The following is a 6,958-nucleotide window of genomic DNA, read 5'->3' as shown; positions in this document are numbered from 1 at the left end:
CCCTTCACTTTTGAATCAATAAATTTTTAAGTTAGTATCCAGATTCACCATGTGCATGAAGAAAATTCCCACATTTAGACTTTAAGAATAACGGCAAAGAGGAAAATAGGATATAAAGATGACACAATTTTCAATTCCTCAGAACAGTTCTGTTTCTCCTTTGAACACGGGTCCCAGCAGCTGACCACCAGAGCACCCCTCCACCCAGCCTGGCAAGACCTTTCTGAGCTGACCTGAGGCGCCGTGCCCTTTCTTAAGCCTCCCCCACGCCCCTCCTACTCCTCTCAGCTGCTTCCTGCCCATCCCACCATGGGGTTCAGCCAAGATCCTCCCACACAACCCTCCAAGGTCCCAGCTCTCTAGCGAACACAGCCCTTCTCCTCCCTGGGCACCTAGACAACCAGGTGTGTTTCAGGAGGATATGGGAGGAGGCTATTCTATTTTTTCTACACCAGAGACCACGATTAGCATTTTCATTCCCCCACACCTTCTTTACTTGGTAACTGTTAAATATTAGAAAATATATAAAAATCCAGATCTGCCACTTTTTACAAATCAGGCCAAAAAAAAATAAATTTTAAGTAGATAATACGGCCTCTCCTCTTAGCTGGAGCTGAGAGCCAGCTGCCTCCTTACACAGAGAAAGGCACCTCCAATCTGCCACAGCCCTCACCCTCTATTGTTTACACCCAACCCACTTCCCTCATCATGTTTACAAAACCCAGGCTAGGCAACAAATACTTAAACTTAAAAAAGGAGAGAGAGAGAGAGAGAGAGAAGGAGAATGGAGTGAGCAAAACTGGCCCGAAAGACCTGAATTCGGACCCATGGCTTAGCCATCCATCTTGATTCACAAAATGAGGGGTCAGACACTGAGAGAGAAATTCTTCCCACCTCTGACAACATTCCTTCTTCTGACAGGCAGGGGCCCTGCTGCCCAGGGTCGGGGAATTTGCTGACATCTTCAGACCACGGCCATTGTGATGAAGGGGTCAGGAGAGGGGCCCTGTGCGAGGGGGCCATGTCACTTTATTTTCTGCTTGAACTGTCTCACCTGCCAGTGCCTTCACCGCCCCAACCCCGGGGTTCTGCCAGCATATTAGGCTCGGGTAGCCACAAAGATGAACTGCGGATGCAGAGTCAATAGATTAGTTTTACAAGCAGAAACACAAACAAAACAAAGGCCAAAAAAAATTATTTTAATCTCTTGCTCTCCTTACGATAAATTGTATGAAACCAGTAGCCTGTTTATCAGAGGCTGGAGCCCAGGTGTGTCCCGGAAGCCAAGCCTCGAGCGCCATCTAGGTGCAGAGGGCGGCACTGCAGGCGCTGATCCTTGAGCTGCTCCTCCCAACTCCGGCAGACCCTTCCCTTCCTTAATCCCTTCTCAGGCTGCCTGAAGGTCGCAGTGGAAGCGATATGCTATAGTCAGGGGCCAGGGGCTTTGCAATCACACCCTGCCACTTCATTACCTGTGCGGTCTTGGGTAATTTGTTTACTTATCTGCAAAGTGGGGATGATCATGCCACCTTACTGGGTGATTGGAACACTAAGAAAAACTACGTAATCTGGCATATAACATGGAGTCCATAAACTTTTATCCCCTTTCCCCACTGCACCGAAAATTTACTCAGCCACAGACAAATAACTCCCCGGGGTTTGTTTTGTTCGTCTGTAAACCGGGGACGGGACCCTGGGAGGGCGGTTGGAAGCGGACAGAACATAACCAATATATACAACTCCTGGCTCACACCGAGTGCTCAGCCGTTAATAAGGGGAAGGGAAGGAACTGTAAATCTGGCCCTGATCAGTTACAGGCACTGAGGTTATACAAACACACGAGACAGTTATAAAGATAAATAAGACAGTCCTGTAGCGAGAGAGCCAAATGTAAATAATAATCCAAGGTCATAAATTAGATGTATAAACAGAGTACATGTCGATACGGATCTCCAGGCTACATCAATTACCTCACCTACTCCTCATACACACCCTGCAACCAAGGATTGTCACCCCAACTCAGGGATGAGCCAGGGGCAGCTCAGGGAGGGTGAGGGGACGTAGCCTGGACTTAGGCTGTTCGTGTCCCCACCTCCTCTTTGCTTCTAGTTTAGATCTGACCGGTTCCCCAAAATGGATTCCCCATCTCTGCCACTGAAGCAGAAAGAGCTTGAAATCGGACTCTTGCTTCCCTCTCTCCCCTCCCCTGCCCCAGTACTCTATGGGCCTGAAGTCTGGGCTATTCTAATTCTCCATGTCTCTCCCACACACACCCCTCTTTATGTCTCCACTCTCTCCAGTTAGACCCCCCTCACTCCACCCCTGCAGACACCAGGGCTCTGTCTTTGTCAGCTCTTCTCCCTCCAGTCCCTCCCGCAGTGGCTCCCAGGAGGATCTCAGCAAGTCTAGTTACAAGTCTAACCTCTCTAGGCTGCTCACCTTCCTCCGGGAAGCTTTTCCAACTACACTGCCCACAAGCATCTCTGCTTTCCCTCAACACAGACAGGTGGTTGACAACTCTGCCTGCACATTAAAATAACCTGGGGAAGCTTACACATTGTTCAACAGCAAGCACATGACGCATTAGCCATCAGAAAAATGCAAATCCAAACCACATTGAGATACCACTTCACACCCACTAGAATAGATATGGAGTAATTGGAACCCTCTACTTGGGAAAACAAAGCTGGCAGTTCCTCAAAAGATTAAGCATCGAGTTAACCATATGACATGTTAATTCCATTATGTAAAATATCCATGTAAACACTATACACATGCCTGGCTACCGTAGCTCAGTGGTTGAGGGTCGACCTATGAACCAGGTCAAATTTCGATTCCTGGTCAGGGCACATGCCCTGGTTGCGGGCTCAATCCCCAGTAGGGGGCGTGCAGGAGGCAGCCGATCAATGATTCTCTCTCATCATTGATGTTTCTCTCTCTCTGCCGATCAATGATTCTCTCTCATCATTGATGTTTCTCTCTCTCTCTTCCTCTTTCTGAAATCAATAAAAACATATTTTTAAAAAAACTATATACAGCCCTGGATGGTGTGTCTGAGTTGGTTGCGCATCATCCCATGAACCCAAAGGTCACTCTTTCAATTCCCGGTCAGGACATGTGCCCAGGTTACTGGCTCTATCCCTGGTTGGGGTGCAAGCAGGAGACAGCAGGTCAATGTTTCTCTCTCTCTCTCCCTCTTCCTTCTCTCTCTCAAATCAATTTTTAAAACAAAAATTTAAAAAAACTATATACAGATGTTCATAACAGCATGATTCATAATGCCCAATCCTCCTCCATTAAAATCCCTGGGGATGGGGCCCAGGAATCTGCCAGCATGTGTAACACGTGTTCTTTATGAGACATCCTGAAGGTTGAAAAGCACTGACCTACAGAATCTAATTCATCCAAGGTCTGGGTCACAGTCAACAAGACTTTACAGCCTGGATCTGTGGCATCTCTGATTCATTTTTCCCCATTCCTGCACCAACACCTGCTGCTCCAGGCAACAGAAATGACCTCTCCCTTCCCCTTCATTTGGCTTCTCCAACTGGCCTCCAGTAGCAAGCCAACCCAGGCTCCCAACCTCCTACAATTGCACTTACTATAACCCAGTGGTTTTCAACCAGGGGTAATTGTGCTCCCCAGGGAACACTTGGCAAATCTGGAGCTATTTTTAATGGTCACAGCTGGGGTTGGGTGAGACTACTGTCTAGTACAGCAGTTCTCAACCTGTGGGTCGCGACCCCTTTGGCGGCCGAACAACCCTTTCACAGGGGTCGCCTAAGACCATCCTGCATATCAGATATTTACATTACGATTCATAACAGTAGCAACATTACAGTCATGAAGTAGCAACGAAAATAATTTTATGGTTGGGTCACAACATGAGGAACTGTATTTAAAGGGCCAGAAAGTTGAGAACCACTGGTCTAGTAGGTAGAGTCCACAGATGCTGCTAAATATCCTGCAATAGACAGAACAGCCCCCCCCCATACACACACACACACACACACACACACACAAAACAAAGAATTATCCAGCCCAAATGCCAGTAGTACTGACACTGAGAAACCCTGCAGTAGCCTATTGTCATGTGAGGTCCTCAAGGGCAGGGAATGTGTAATATTCAATCATGTAAGCTCTGAACCAGCTATAGAGCCTGACACTCAATAGGTGTTCAGTAAATGTTAGTGGAACAGATCATCTGTACACCTCATCTGGTATTTGGGTGTTCACTTATTCCCTACCTTATTCAGGAAAACAATTGTAGCTGCTGACAAAAAACAAACAAAAAAACCTATGCAATAGAACAGAATAAAATAAATGAGGTTGTCTTAGGGAAAAAAAGAAGATAAAGTCACAGGTGGGTTGGGATCAGGTAAGTATCGGAAATAGTGATTACATTCCCTGGTAGGCATGAGCTGACATTTGACTTTGGGCTTCCTGCTGGCCACAGCAAAGAGGGAAACATGAGATTCATGGCTTTCATCCAATGAAATACCCAGCTACTCAAGGGAAGCACAGCTTTCTCTGATGCAGTGACATGACAGGCACAGGAAGGGGAGAGGAGAGGGAGAAGGCAACCCTCTGAATAGCATCAACACGCCAGGAGTCTTTCATGACTATTTCTTATAACTTTCTCTGAGTTACTTTGACCTCATTCTCTTTGCCATGTAACTTGGTAGTTCCTCCCCCTCACTGATTTTGGACTTGGCCATGTGACTTTCTTTGATCAATGGGATGACGGCAGATATGGTGCAAGCAGGAGACTTAGATGGGTTTGTGCGGCTGGATGTGGTTTCTTGCATTTCTGCCATCACCATGAGAAGGATGTGCCTGGCTACCCCCTAGTCCTGTGGTCGGCAAACTGCGGCTCTCGAGCCACATGCGGCTCTTTGGCCCCTTGAGTGTGGCTCTTCCTAAGCCTTAGGAGTACCCTAATTAAGTTAATAACAATGTACCTACCTATATAGTTTAAGTTTAAAAAAATTGGCTCTCAAAAGAAATTTCAATCGTTGTACTGTTGATATTTGGCTCTGTTGACTAATGAGTTTGCTGACCACTGCTCCAAACAAGGTGAGAGATATGTGGAGCCAGCTGACTCAAGTTACCCCACAAGCGTGAAACCTGTAGCACAACCACTCTGCTGAGCCCAGCCTGGCAGAGCAAATCCCAGTTGCATGAGCAAGCCCAGCTGAGTCCAGCAGAGCCTCCCCAGCCAGCTCTTTCGATGCACAATCCAAGTACATGTCCACTGTTACGGACCACTGAGCATGGGGAAGGTTTGTTATGTGGCATCATTCTGGCACTAGCTAACTAACACATCTCCCAAGTGCAAAGTGAAAGGATAAACAAATATAAGCAATCTTTTTCAGGGCTAAGATGGAGCGAATGGGTCTACGTTAGGTTTTCCAACTGAACTAGGTAGTAACTCCTTGATGATGGAACACAGGTCCCCCTAAGTGGCCACCACAGACCTGGGTACTTAAAGACACTTGATGCAAATGTGCCCATTGGTATTTGAGTGGGAACATAAGCAATCAGGGCATTTCAGCAAAATGCTGAAATGAACCAAAGTCAAAATGCTTGCAAAACTGGACAATCAATTCACTGAGTTGGACAGTCTATAGATTCAGATGCTCTAAATGCCCTGTCAGATCAGATCCACCAGAGGACCTAAAATAGACAGGTTTTCTAGGCTTGGCCCTCACGTGGTAGCCACCCTCCTGCATATGGCTGGGTTCTTTCTGGCCACCTCAGACCCCTCAGAAATGGGTCCAAAAACTCCCTTCATCTCCCATTCTTGCACATGGCTCCACTTCCAACTCAGAGCGACCCTTCATGTACTTCCCTCCATTGGGTAACTGGCCTGGGATCTCTAGCTGGAGCACTCAGATATTAAAAGGCTTGGCCCCGTCTATACTTACATTTCCTTAACTCCTCATGTAACAAAATGGTTAAAGGCATGGGCTACAGAGTTGGTCGATCCTGGGTTTCTACTGCAGCTCTGCCACGTATGAGCTGCGTGACTTTGGGAAGGCACTCAACCTCTCTGAGCCTTAGTTGTCTTAACTGTACAATGGACATAACAATATTTACCTGCCTTAGGGTTGTTGTTAGGTTTGAAAAAGGTATCCTATATAATAAAAGCCTAATATGCAAATCGACCAAACAGCAGAACGACTGGTGGAACAACCAGTCGCTATGACACGCATTGACCACCAGGGTGCAGACACTCAACACAGGCGCTGCCCCCAGCCCACAGGCCCCAGGCCAGCCAAGGCAGGTGCCAGTGGGGGCCCCCCAATTGCCTCACAGAGGGAGACAACCGGCGGCAGCAGGGGGCGGGGCCAGTGAGTGGGTGGTGCCAGGCCGGCCAAGGTGGGTGCCAGCGGGGGTCCCCCGATCACCCCCCAGGTCACCTCACAGATTGTCCCTGATCACCAGCCAGGCCTAGGGATCTTACCAGTGCACAAATTTCATGCACCGGGCCTCTAGTGGCATATAAAGTACTTAGCAGAGCCCCTGGCACACAGTGTTCAATAAATGTGAACTGTTATCATTTGGCTTTGAACTCAGAGAGAAGACTGGTCAGAGTTTCTGTGGATTGGAATGGAAAAGTCTTGTGCCAAAATATAATAAAGTAATATATACCAAAAAGAAAAAGAAAAAGAAAAGTCTTGTGCCACAGAGAGACCTGCTGACGGCAAGAGTAAGGTCAGATACGCTACCCCACAGGTGGTGGTGAGTGCAGCGGGCTGCCTCCCTGAGATGTATGGCGCACTGGCAGGTCACTTATGGTCCAGGCAGCTTTACCTAAACACCTTTACAATAGCTTCCACTTTCATGTTGAAGACTCTTCTCAGCAATAGCCCTTTGTACCTCTGGGAACCATTTCAGCAGCTTGATCTGTGCGCTACCGTCACATGCTGGATTCCTCTCCCACCACCCTGACAGG

General features: G+C 47.6%; 1 pseudogene; it reads left to right on the top strand.

Annotated features, from left to right (window-relative positions):
* The window catches only part of LOC102431624, a 24,605-nt pseudogene that overhangs the window by 16,366 nt on the left and 1,281 nt on the right, over positions 1–6,958 (top strand).

The sequence above is a fragment of the Myotis lucifugus genome, unplaced genomic scaffold (genome assembly GCF_000147115.1).
Source record: "Myotis lucifugus unplaced genomic scaffold, Myoluc2.0 scaffold_376, whole genome shotgun sequence".
Taxonomy (NCBI): domain Eukaryota; kingdom Metazoa; phylum Chordata; class Mammalia; order Chiroptera; family Vespertilionidae; genus Myotis; species Myotis lucifugus.
This window is presented reverse-complemented; position numbering and strand designations above follow the sequence as displayed.